Genomic DNA, 14335 nt, shown 5'->3' on the forward strand with positions numbered 1-14335 from the left:
CCGGAGCAGCCATTGTGCTTATGCTCTAGCGCGATGCTGAAGAAGCTAAGTGAGGAAGCAGTGCCCACAGTCTGCCCAGGGCGTGGGGCTGGGGCTGCAAACACAGCTGGTGAGTGGGCTGGGCATGCACGGGGCTGGTCTCCTGGGGCCTAGCCAGGGAATGTCTGTCGGAGCAGGAGCCTGGCCAGCTCGGCGCTGCTCCTCGGGAGAAGAGCAAGAAGAGCACGGAAGGTCCCTGGGATTGAGAATTGGGGGCTGAGCTTCGTGGACGCCGGTGTTTCCTGTGGGACCTGATTGGAGCGGGCTCTGGAGAGGGTAAGGTGAGGAGGACCTGGGAGAGCCTTGTGGACACCTCGTTAAGGGACATTTGCTGGGAGTGTGGAGGCAGAGAAATGGGCTGCGGGAGGGAATTTGGAGGCAAGGCAGGATCATTCCGTGTCCTCTGAGAGGAAGCAATTAGCCGGGTGCACAGCAGGTGGGGACGCTCCTGGAGAGGAGATGCCTGGTGATGAAGGGCTGGGACCGTAGCCAGCGAGCCCCTGAGCCCGGGGGTCACCAAGAAGAAGGCCCCAGCCTGGGTGCCCGTGAGGAAGGCAGGGCATACAGTCCTCAGGGGTGGAGCGGGGGCAGGCATTTGTGAAAGTGTTTTGTTCTTTTTGTTTTTTTCCTGAAAAATAATAGGGTATCATACTTGTTAGGGTCTTAGCTAGACTTAGGCAGGACGCATAAAAGCTATTAAATTTTGACAACATAAACAGGGTCCTGTCCATGGTTACAAGTCCAGTGGACAGCAGGCAGAACTTTGGTGGGGATGTTGGAGTTGAAGAACTAAAGAGGAACCAAGGAAAAGTGTTAGCTTGCTCTCCTGGCTCTCAAGCCCCCCTAATCCCTGGGAGAAGCGTGATGGGGACTTAGAATTTCAGAGTTTGTGTGCACCTCACACAAACCACACGGGGTGCAACTTGGAAGGAAGCTGCATAGGTTTTCAATGATAATAGTTGCCATGGGCTAAACCAGCTACACTGTGCCATTTGCTGCCAAAAGATAGCTTGTGCAGAATAATTCCCCCTTGAAGAACATCTAACTTTTCTATATGAAGATAACAAATATCTGTTGTCTCAGTTAATCCATACACATGATCTCCAGAATTCGCAAACAGCAGCTCTGAGAAAACAATCCATCCAGGTATTCTGCTAGTGGGTGCAGAGAAGCACAAGGGTCTGAGCCCAGGCCCATCAGACTCCAGAGGCCCAGACGTGCAGCCTCCAGAGCAGGGGGCTCTGCTGGGGGCACAGGGGATTGAGAGCCAACGGCCTGGGATGGTGTGGACAGTCTGGGTGCTGAATCTCCTCGAATCCTTCAATTGCTGTCTTATAGCACTAAAAAGACATTCCAGGAATTTGGGAACTTGGAGAAGCAACCCTGATTTCTTGGATTAAAGGGCAGTGGGATATTTTTGATAGGCTTAGAAATTTCTAGGTATATCTACCCCTAAATTATGTACATGGCTGTTGCCTATTAAATTTGCTTTTGTTGTTTTCAAATAGTAATGGTTTCATGTTTTTTGTTTTTCGTTTTTTTTTCCCCCTGAGTACACTATAATTAAATGAATACTAGGGAAAAATCATACAGACTTACGCTTCAATTCACGTACTCTAAACATTGTTATAACATGCTTCCTTCATGTAATAAATCACAAACATCATGTTGAGGTCAAATATATATCTACATCACTAATTTGATAGTCATCTATCGTTTCATCCAGTAGCCAATACGTATAATTTTTTTCTCCGGTGTTTTACTATTATGGACAGTGCTGAGGGGAACAAATTGGTGCCTATATTTGTGTGCATTCTCTGAATATTGATTTAGATTAAAGTCTCCCTAGAGGAATTGTTGGATCAAGGAATATAAGCACTTACAAAGGTTCTGATGCACATGGAAAATTTCTCGAAATATCATGTTACTCTAGTTTGGGTGTGGTGGCTCACACCTGTGATCCCGGTGATTTAGGAGCTGAGGCAGGGGGATTGCTTGAAGCCAGTTGTTGGAGGCCAACCTGGGCAACATAGTAAGACCCTGTCTCATAAAAAAATACGTTATGCTTAAGGTTGTAAGGTTGCCCAACAGAATATAAAAACAAAGAAACAGAGCCAATGGAACAGAATGGGATGTATGTGTGAGAAAAAAATATATATATACACACACACATATATTATAATATTGTATTTTTTATATATATTATACATATATACATATATAATACATATATAATTACATATATACATATATATAAAATAATTATAATGTGTATATTATTAGTTATGTTATTATACATATAATAATATATATAATATATGTATTTTATATATATGTGTATATATATAACCCAAGTTGCAGGGGTTTCCTGACCTCCACCTCCACCAAACACAAGTGTGTTACATCTTCCTGAGTCCAGGCCTCCACTAATGCCCATGTGGAACCTTTGTTAGCTTCTTTCAGGTCTTAGAGGAGGTGGATTTTTGTTAGCTTCACACTCTCTCTTCCTAGCTTTTGTTAAAACACATTCAGAGACATGCATGCACACACAAACACACATATCCACAAAGAAAACACTAGTCCGGGGACACGGTCTCTCTAGGGGTGGCAGGTCATATGTGAATGTGAATATTATATCTGAATTATCTGAATGTAAATTTCAGAGCTGAAAATCACCCCACAGCAGTGCTTACGCCACCTGTGTCTGCACCTCCAGAGGCTTATCTTCTCAGGCAGACCCATTCCTTAGCCACAGGTGGGAGAGGTGCAGGTTTGTGTGTCTCCTGAAGTTCTCGACTTTCTCTCCCACGGATAGGAAGCCTCCTGCTGATGTCTGGTGGCCGAGTCTGCTGTGACTGTCGGCTTTGCGCATGCAGACAGGCCAGTTTACTGAGGGAGTTAACAGCAGGATTCAGTGGGAGAGGGTCCTTCTTACTTTGTGGAAAACCCAAATGTCATAATGCACCTTTTTTTTTTCCTGGGACAGTTTTGTCCAAAGAATAATTTTCTAACATTTGCTTTAGCATGTGTGTGTGCGCGCCTGAGTGTGTGCATGTATATGTGTGTGCAAATGTGTATATGTGTGTACATGTTTATGTGTGTGCATATGTACATGCATGTGTGTATGTGTGTATGTGTGTCTAGAGAGAACATGCCACACAGGCTCATCTGTAAGCATTTCGTTCTGCCGATAAGTGGGAGAAGAGAAGAGAGAGCTGAGGCCCTGTCTTGTCCTTACACAAGTGTTGACATCACCTGCCTGTTTCCCTGCTCCTCTGCTCTTCTCTATGCTTGGTGTTTTCAAATTCAAGCTTAATTTCTCCGGGGAATACACCTCCTGCGGGTGTGGTGCACAAGGAGGCGATGGGACCTGGAGGGTCCATGGCTCCCTATAGGAACTTCCGTAAGCTCCTCTCTTGTCCAGCATTCTGCAGGATGAGGCACCTACAGGCCATACACCTGCAACTTCCATCCCCTGCTGGGTCCTCTAGGGCCTGGCCATGTACTCTCCAGCATGTAAGTTCAATGAACTGTATTGGATGCAATTGCCACCTCTACTATTTTCTCTGTCCTCACATGGGTTATTTCCTTCCATTTTTCTTCCTTGATTGTAATTTGTAGTCATGATTACGGAGCCATCAGAGATACATGGTCATGTTAAACCCACCAAATTTAATTTTTATGCAGAAAGAGCAATCATTTTTAAGGGATGGTTGGGCCTTGGCGTTATTTTAGCTACAGGATCCTATAGATATGGCTTTGGTTAGGTTTTGGCTTGGGGTTTGAGATATGGCCCTTTTTCTGATCATGAGAAATTCTTTTGATCCCTCTAATTCTTGATTGCATTACCTTTGAAATGGGTCTGTAGCAGTTTGCCCTTAGGAGGCCATTGAGAGATGAAATGAGATAATCCATGTGGAACGTTCAGCCCCTTACACATGTCAAGCACTCAAGAAGGCCTAGCTAGGTTTATTTTTATAATTACAAGTACTACTACTGTAAAGACTCCAGAACTGAGTGAGAAAGCTTGTAGAAAAAAGGATTCTCATGCTCATGAGGGTGGTGGCAAGAGATGGTGTTCTGCAGAGGTCACCACTGGACATGACAGGCATGAGGTTGCCTTCTTGTGGTTGTTCTCTGTGGTTGGTTCCCTGACACAGTGAAATTGTTTTTGCCCCGAGTTGCTCAAAAAACCACTTAGTGCTGCAGGCTCTCCTGGGTGTCTCTTGCTTAGGGTGTTATTCATCCAATGCTTACAATCCATGGTGACAGCCAGAGGGCCCCTTTAGGTGGACCTCCGCTGCTGAGAATGCATGACATTTATACCAAGGTTACTCCTCAAATAAAACGTGGCCTCTTAACCAGGTTTGCCTTTCTTCAACCCAAGTTTCTTATCTTTGACATGGTGTTTATGTCTCACACTTGGTAATTTTCATCCAGACACTTCTTTCTTAGTCACAAAGCTATTCTCTTCCTTCTTTCTGACTTTAAAAATTATTAGATATTTTAAATACTTAGTTTGATGTGGGTAAGAGGATGGAAGATTAGAAGGAATATTTGCCTTACTAATGTTTTGTCAATTAAAAACCAAAGTTGCAATTAGCCTTTTTTCTTTTCTTCATTGACAAGAGTTTTATTATGACAATGTCACTAAATTATTTGAAAAATCACATAATGAGGTATCATCAAAACTATTTTTGTCAGTTGTGATATACAGACTAATAATTTATGCCTTCAATTTGTTGAAAGCAAAGAAATAAAAGCTATTTGACTTAAAAATGGATGTTTTACTCAGGTAATAATTTCCTTCCTTTTAATTTCTAGAAATTCAACTAGAAGGCTTTACCCAGACACAATAAATGAATATTTTTATTGTAAGTTGACAAATTGTAATTGTATATATTTGTGGGGTACAAAGGGATGTTATGTGTGTGCACAATGTGGAATGATTAAATTAAACTAATATATCCATCACCTCAAATACTAATCATTTTTTGTTGTGAGAACATTTAAAATTTGATATCTTAGTAACTTAAAAATGTATAACACACTCCTATTAACTATAGTTACCATGTTGTGCAAATAGGTCTCAGAACACTTAACATTGTTAAAATGTCCATACTACCCAGAGTGATCTACAGATTCTGTGCAATCCCGATCAAAATTACAATGTCATTTTTCACAGAAATTGAAAACAAGTTCTAAAATGTATGCAGAACCTCAGAAAACCCTGAACATCTGGCAATCTTGAGCAAAAAGAACAAAACTGGAAATATCACACTACCTGATGTTAAAGCAGCACAAAGCTGTAGTAATGAAAACTGCATGGTACTGGTATAAAAGCAGCACAAAGCTGTAGTAATGAAAACTGCATGGTACTGGTATAAAAACAGAAACATCAACCATTGGACAGAATAGAGAGTCCAGAATTAAAGCCACTCACTCATGATCAAATTAATTTTCACAAAGTTACCAAGAACACACAATAGGGAACAGAGTCTTCAATAAAGAATGTTAGGAAGCCTGGATATCCACATCCAGAAGAAAGAAATTAGATGCTTATGTCACATCATATACACACATCAACTCAAAATGGGTGAAAGACTCAAACCTAAGACTGGAAATTGTAAGACGACGAGAGGAAAACATAAGGGCAAAACTACATGGTGGTGGTCTGGGCAAGGATTTTTTGGATTTGGCTGCAAAACTCAGGCAACAAAAGCAAAAGTAAACACATGGTGTTGCATCAAACAAAAAGTCTCCTGCACAGTGGAGGAAGCAGTGAACACAGTGAAGAGACAATCTACAGATTAGGAGAAATGATTTCCAAGCCATAGACCTGAAAAAGGGTTACTGTCCAAAATACATGAAGAATTAAAACAACTCAATAGCAAGAAAACAAATAACCTCATTAAAAATGAACAGAGGACCCAAATAGACATTCTTGAAAGAAGGTGAATACATAGCCAACAGATATATTTAAAAATGCTCAACATCACAAATCATCAGGGAAACGCAGATTAAAACTACAATGAGAAGTGACCTCACTCCTGCTAGAACAGTTGTTTTATCAAAAAGACAGAAAATCACAAGCAAGAATGTGAAGGAAAGGGCACACTGCCTGTTGCAGATAGGAACAAAAATTACTGCATCCATTATGGAAACTGTATGGCGATTCCTCAAATAACTAAAAACAGAATGAACACATGATCTAGCAATCCCACTTCTGAGTGTAGATTCAGAGATTTGAAATCTGGGCACTGAAGACATATCTGCCTTCTCATGTTTATTGCGGCAGTAATCACAGTAGTCAAGTTACAGAATCCAAATCCACCCAAGGGTCCATCCACCAATGAATGGATTTAAAAATGTGGTATATGTGCACAACAGAATACTTCTCAGCCATAAAAAGAAGGAAATCCTGTCATTTGCAACAACATGGATGAACTTGCAGGACACCGTGCTAAGTGAAATAAGCCAGGCACAGAAAGACAAATACTCTTTGATCTCATATGTGGAATCCAAAATAAGTTGAACTTACAGAAGTAGAGTAGAGCAGTGGTTACGAGCCTGGTGGGGTGGAGGAACTGAAGAGATGTTGGCTTAATGGCTCAGTTTCAGTTAGACAGAAGAAACCAGTTTTTGAGGTCCATTGCTATTCACTTTTGGAAATAAAATTTTCATACGGGGGCAATTCATGAGCCATTTTCCTTGATTACGGAAATCCACTCACAATTAATGCAGATCCTTCGACACATATATGAACACATAATTTTTGCACCCTGTAAATGATGGAAAATAAGCTTATTTTTCCATTGTGTGTATACATAGGCTCCCTTATTTCAATAGCTTTAGAGCATCAAGGTACCCATGATTATAACAATGATAAATTTAAAAATTGAAATTCAGAACCATGACATTAAAGTCATAGTAAACGGTCACATGACTTCAGTTAACTTTCTGGCATTTCTACTTGCCTTGGGAAATTTTCTTGGTCTTTCTGGGTCTCAGTTTTCTAATCTATAAAACAGGGATCTAGTTCATGGGCTGCGGGAAGAATAAATCAGATTCTATTCTACATTGTGCAGTACATTGCCTGGCATGTAGAAAGCATCAAATAAAGATTTCTACTTTCTCCTCTTCTTTATAACAATACTAAACATATTAATATTATAAATAATAATGGTTATTAAAATGAAAGTTGAAATTTAATAAAATAATAAATAAAAAATTGTCTTTGAATTCTGGAGTCATATGAAATTCTTTTTATGGAATCCAAGAATGTACCCTAAAGCAGGGGTCCCTGTCTCCCATCACCCCCAGATGGGACCATCTAGTTGCAGGAACACAAGCTCAGGGCTCCCGCTGATTCTACATTATGGTGAGTTGTATAATTATTTCATTATATATTACCATATAATAATAGACATAAAGTGCATGATAAATGTAATGCACTTGAATCATCCTGAAACCATCCCTGCTCCCAGTCTGTGGAAAAATTGTCCTCCACAAAACCGGTCCCTGCTGCCAAAAAGGTTGGGGACTACTGCCTTAAAGAGATATATTCATAATCCAGAACAGCTTAAGCCAGATTAGGAGAGGCGTGTGAAGTGTGTAGTAAATATCACGGTCAGGAAAACAATTGCTGGCTTAACATATCATCCCTAATGGAAATTCACGAGCACCTGATTTCAGGGCGTGGTATGAAGTGCTCTTCTGTGTTTCATATTTCAGGATGAGACACTACGGAGACAATCATGATGATTTAATATTCTTTAATGATTTTCCTGAGCAATGCTAAGCGGGCCAGGTAGTTGCTTAGTAAATTGAAAGTCATGAGAAAGGTCACGCGTTTTCCTAAAATTTACGACCTTTATATTTCTGTGCTCACTGATTGATTTGCTCCACACTCACTCACTAACCAGCTTCTGCATGCCTGGTTCTACCTGACCATGACGTTTTGCTTAATCGTCACACACTCTGCAACCTCCAGGAGTTACGAAGCTGACCTAGGGTCACCTCCTGGTACAGAGGAGGTGGATTCTTTTGCAGATTTTCTGACTCTACATTCATTGTTCTTTCCAATAGAAGATGGTTATGCCTTAATATGGTTGTACATTTTAAATTTCAAGTTTGGAGGCAGTAAAAGAAACAAGATATTTTAAAATCTTCCTTCTTTCCAAATCCCATTTTATAGTTTTGTTTGCTGTTTCTTGTCTGAAATCCATCTGGTAACTACTTGTTAGAGTAATGCTAATCTTATGCCAATCTATGAACTGTTCAAAAAATTTTGTTGTTTTCTAACTTCTCATAACACACATCTTTAACAATAGTGAAAGAGCTTGGAAACATGATTCTGTAAAATTAAAAGCACTTGATACCTAAAAAGCATTATAAAGTAAATTTGAAATGATCTTCCCAAGAATAACAAAGGTTTCAGGGGAAACATGAATTTCTAAATGGCCTTCTATTTATCACTGAACACACAAGACATAGGACAAGCCCTAAATACAAAAATAATCAGACACTTCAGCTTTACTACAGCCAATAATGAAAAAGCTGCCAATAACATCTTCCTCTGCAGCTGATTTAGTAAAACTTTATGAAGAGAATAAATTTTATGTTTTAGTATACATGACAAGTATGTTCTAGATGCTAAGAAGCAAGACAAACAGAGATCAATATCCTCCAACGTATACCTGGATTGTGTCAGCTTCCAGTTATGATCTTGTCTCAGGGGGAAGAGCAAAGAACAATGAGAATTTCTGGTCTTGATGTCACAGAATGGACAAACCATTTCAATTCCTAAGAGAAATACTTATAGATGTACTATGCAAACCTTTCTGCATTTGGTAAACACTCTGTAATGGGTGGCAGAAATCATCTATTTTGTGAATTATATATCTAGCACAAGGCAAACTAAGAGGTTTATGCAAACAAGAATAAGACTTCTTAATGGCTTTGTTCATTTTGATCTCTCAGATTATAAAGGCAATTCCATTTTACAGCTGTGCTGCTACGTAGCACCCCATTTGAATTTTGCCCCTAAGATAATCTTTAAACATAGTTTCAAAGCACGTTGCATCCAAATATAGACTGGAGGCTGAACAGCCCAAGATGACAAGTAGGCCCTGTTGTGAATGATGGCAAATGTAGGAATGGCCCCATAGAAATGTTGAGCTCAACTGAGCCTTGAAGACTCAGCCTCTTCACGTCACAGGTGTGAACACGGAGAGACACAGAGTGGAATGTGAGTTCACCCTGTTGGCTTGAGGTTGAGCTCTTATTCACAACCCAGGACTCTTCATAGGGGAACACTGGCTTTCACCCATGATACAATTATCTGATTGGAAATGTAAAAATCTAGGGATAAAAAGAAAATAAAATACAAACTAATCTAAAATGTGTTTGCTGAGATAGCGACTGGTCTTTGCTGACCACCAAGTTAATGATGACTGTTACCCTTCACCAAAAGCATGGCCTTGTCCTCCACCAGGTCTCTCCAGCAGAATTCGTCCTGAAAATCCAGGAAATTAATTATTAGGAAACATACATTTGCCTCTATATTCTATGTAATTTGAGTAAAAGTAGATGTGAATCTGGGAAAATCATCTGGTTGTGTTTTTAATGCATTAGATGAAGTTGTATTGGCAATGTCAGTAGAAAGCAAAGGTTGTCGGAAGCATAAAGTAGGTATTTCATGTTTATAAACATTAAATAGAGTTAAATATAAGTACAGTAGAATGTCTTCCAAGATTTCTTAATTCCTGTATTTACGAAAGCATTTCTCACACCGTGGGGCAGCGCAGAGAGAATGTAGCTGGGGTCAGTGTTCCTGGGGGTTCTGTCGAGCACTGCCAGGTTTCGCTGCCTCAAGTCCCTTTTGGAACCAGGTGGAACTGGGAGTCCCTCAGCACGGGGCACAAAAGGCCTGTTCTTCTTCAATGCCCCCAAAAAAGTAAACCCAGTGTTATTCATCATTAGTGAGTTTCTGAAAATTACTGTTATCTTAGAATCGCATAATATTAGAATTGGAAAATCCCAAGGGATCAGTTAATTCTCATTTTGGAGAAAGGCATACAAATCTCCAGGTGGCTACAGGACAGTCCACATTCACAGAATGACTAGTAGAAACCTGGCCAGTGTGTAGCTCACTGAGAGAAGGTCAGGTTACTTGATGGAAACGCCGTATTTCTCTAGATATGTGCCTGTAGCCTGACTGGACATAAGCAAACAGAGTTGAAAGTAACTTAACAGATAACCATAGTTTGGGAGGAGGCTATGGAATTTCAAGGGACAAATGGATGGTGAATGTTGCTGAATTAACTCCCATAGTACGTGAGACTGAAGACAGGGGAGGACTAAACCTTGGCACGAAAGCTAAGATTCCTGCAGCAGATCAGCCAGGTGTAAAACAGAGACAAGTTCCATAAGGTTATTTTTCAGTTTGTGAACTGTAAATTGATGTTTAATACATTGGAGGCGCAATAAATGATATTACTATTTGTTATCCTAAATCATAATAACGTTGTTTGCAAGGTGCACACATGGAGCTCCCACTTTCCAATAATTTTCTCATTCAGTTCTGACTCAACTTACGGCTTAAGCTCTATCCACCCAATATGGCACCAATTTTCAGAAGCCACTAGTGGAACTGGAGACTTAGAACTCAAATTCAGGTCATTGTAACAGCAAAGCATGCATCTGTATTATAGATATTATTCTATAGTATCTATATAGCATCTACTATTCTAATACCTAGCAAAGGTCACGCATCAGAGGTATTTGGGCAGCATTAGTACTCAGTCTGTGCTTTAATTAGTAACACTGGCACTCACAGTTTCATGCCCACTATGAATATATTTACCTTCTAAGGAATGATGGCCTCATGTATATACAACATACTTATATATGTATGTATATATAAAATACATATACATATATGTTAGAGAGAGGGAGTGTCTCGCTCTGTTGCCCAGGCTGAAATGCAGTGGTGCAATCATAGCTCACTGCAGCCTTGAACCTCCCAGGCTCAAGTGATCCTCCCACCTCAGCCTCTTGAGTAGCTGGGACTCCAGGCGTGCACTACAGGGTCTCACTATGAGACAGGATCTCACTATGTTGTGCAGGCTGGTCTCAAACTCCTGGGCTCAAGCAATCTTCCCACCTCAGCCTCTTGACGTGCTGGGATTACAAGCATGAGCCACTGCACCCAGCCAGCCATGCATACTTTTGAAATAATTTTATTTTTCAAGATTTGCAGACACAGATTCAAGAATGCATTTATGTTTCTGGGGACATGGCAAAACTAATGCAGTCTTGAGATCTATTTTCCTGCAAATCTTGGGAAAAAATTATTTATGCATTTACACTGTCATAGATCTATAGTGAAAGCTATTCTGCCATGAGTTCAGGCTCCTCAGTTTCAAGAGGCAGTAGGCAGCTGCTGAGGACAGTGTGCCTGGAGCACCAGGAGACTTCCCACCCTGCCCGCTCATGCGCTGGTCTTCCCAGGTGACAGGCACAGGTCTGGCACCCCCACTCTTGTATCTTTTACTAGAAAGTGTCTCCTCTGCAGAAGCCCTAACCTAGTAGCATTCACTGATGCATTAGCACATCCAGGGGTTTTTATTCAGCGTGGTCTTAAAGACAAACATGCCACCCAGCTCTCACCCCATCACAAGAAGTCAATGCCAGCATGCATGCATTTAAACAATATGTAAATTGATGTTTTGTGTAAGAGGTGGTAGTGACCTCACAGAGCAGGGCCTGTAGGAATTGGCTCATAGAAAGCTCCTGTGGTTGGAAGATCATCACAGGAGAAAGTCCAGGGGTGGGAACTTCCTGATTAAATGGAATAGATTAGGTGAGGGTTGAAAATGCCATCAAATGGCGAAAAGGATCAGGTTAGATGAACATCTCTGAGAGTTGCAATTAAAATGAACTTCTGGCTGAGGGACACCCAGAGGGGAGGTCCTTCTGACTCCACGTTCCATCCTCTGGTCTGGGGTAACACTTCTGAAAACGTAACAATAGAGGGTCCTGGGCTGTGAGTCACGTGTGGACTTTAGAGATCCCGGTTTTATTTCTGTATTTGCCTCAATAAATATTTTACAACAAATATTTCCAAGGACAGCCCCAGCACTGGGCTCTGCCTGGCCATGTAGTGTGAAGAGCAGCCTCTCATTCCCTGGGGAACAGGCCACGGCACTGAGGCAGTGGGTGCTGCATGGCATTCTGCGGGTACAAGGCCCGGCCCCACCTGGACTGGAAGGCCTGAGAGTCTGTGGCTGCCTTGACCTGCCTGAGCCTCGTGGGGCCCAAATGCCTAGTTGTGAGTTCTCCTGCTTCCCCCAGGTAAGTCCCCACCCAGCTAGAGCCCCGTCAGCCGGACCAGTCACCCCCACCTGTTCCTCAACCTGCCAGTCTGTGAAATTCTTCAAACAAGCCGGTCACATAATCCAGCGGGCAGGAGCCAGGGGCACCCCCCTCTTGTCATACAAAGCCTGCTCCCCACAGCCCTGCTGACTCACTCTGCTCCCCTCCCGAGGGCAGCCCTCAGGTGGCGCGAGTAGTCCTCCCCTGGGCAGGGGGATATGGGACTCACACCCTGCTGTCCATTCCACAGCCCACGCCGGTGCAATCCGTGCTCAGTACGCAGGACTACAGAGGAAGGGAGACCCCCTAACCTCTGGGTGCACAGGAGGGGATCCATCTCCCACCCAGGGAAGGAGGTGAGGATACTGAGAAGCTCTCTCTCTGGGACTTTTCATTCCTTCATATTTCCCATCATATCTTCTCTTTGAAGGGTTTTCATCACTTCGGGGTGATCCCCAAATTGTTTCGGTCATCGCTACGCTTCAAGAGAGATCTCAGAAAATAGTATAGTATCTGTAACTATAGCTCTGTCTCCTTGAAATAAATGCACAGTTTTCAAAGAAGCTTGTAGATACTTAGATTTCCCAGAGCATGTAACTCATGAATGACAAGTCATTCGCCAAGACTGAATCTAATCGAGGTAGTTTGCAAGCAAGAAGGAACAAAGCACCCAAAGCCTCATTCGTGGCATCCCATCATTGCCAAGGTAGATCGCATCCATTTCCATGCACAGTGTGCCACGCGGAACGCCGGCCGCGCCGTGAAACAGGTGCCTCCTGGTTGTGGAAACCTTCACCGGAGAAGGTAAGAGCCATCCACGCCAAGGAGGAGACACTTGATTTGTGTGCAAATGGGTTTTCCTTCCATTCTGTCTCCTGTGCTCCGAATAGAACAAGACCACCTGGCCTCCAAGGACAGTGCTTGGTCTTTCTTCGAGAAGAGGATTTGGTGCTGTTTTATCCTGCTTCTAGCTGCTTCTCTGGTTAGCTTTACAGAGCTGGATTCTCTGTAACAGTTCTCATGGAAACTTTGAATACATTTGCTGACAACCTCGCGTACTCACTTCTCAATCTCAGCATCACATCTCGACATTCCAGAATGAAGTTAATCATCCCAATTTCCAGCAGTTAGCTTCCACATGTGGTTCAGGTAATATCCCGGTAATAGCCAGGCTTTGGGTATATCCAGGTAATATAAAGCTCAGGGAATAGCCAAGCTTCAGGCATATCCAGGTAATGTAAAGCTCAGGGAATAGCCAAGCTTCAGGCATATCCAGGTAATGTAAAGCTCAGGGAATAGCCAAGCTTCAGGCATATCCAGGTAATGTAAAGCTCAGGGAATAGCCAAACTTCAGGCATATCCAGGTAATGTAAAGCTCAGGGAATAGCCAAGCTTCAGGCATATCCAGGTAATGTAAAGCTCAGGGAATAGCCAAGCTTCAGGCATATCCAGGTAATGTAAAGCTCAGGGAATAGCCAAGCTTCAGGCATATCCAGGTAATGTAAAGCTCAGGGAATAGCCAAACTTCAGGCATATCCAGGTAATGTAAAGCTCAGGGAATATCCAAGCTTCAGGCATATCCAGGTAATGTAAAGCTCAGGAATATCCAAGCTTCAAGGATGTGCTGGTTTAACTGCAGTGCGTGTGGTGGAGCTGGGTGCCCTGAAAGGTGCTTCACGGGGCCAGTGACTCAGCACAGCTTTCCTGGGCAAAAATAAGAAGTCCAGGAGACCTTCCTCTTCACTCTGTGTCTGCCAGGCACAGTTCCGTGCAGATGTGGAGGTAGGCTGACGAGCTTGTCAAGGCAGAGAGAGGAGAGGCGGTCGAATCCTTAGGCAGCACCCCAGTACTAATGGGTGAACAGACTTTTATTTTACTGAGTATAATTCATATATCATGAAATGCACCCTTCTAAAGT

This window comes from Chlorocebus sabaeus, chromosome 18, assembly GCF_047675955.1.
Source record: "Chlorocebus sabaeus isolate Y175 chromosome 18, mChlSab1.0.hap1, whole genome shotgun sequence".
NCBI classification, from domain to species: Eukaryota; Metazoa; Chordata; class Mammalia; order Primates; family Cercopithecidae; genus Chlorocebus; species Chlorocebus sabaeus.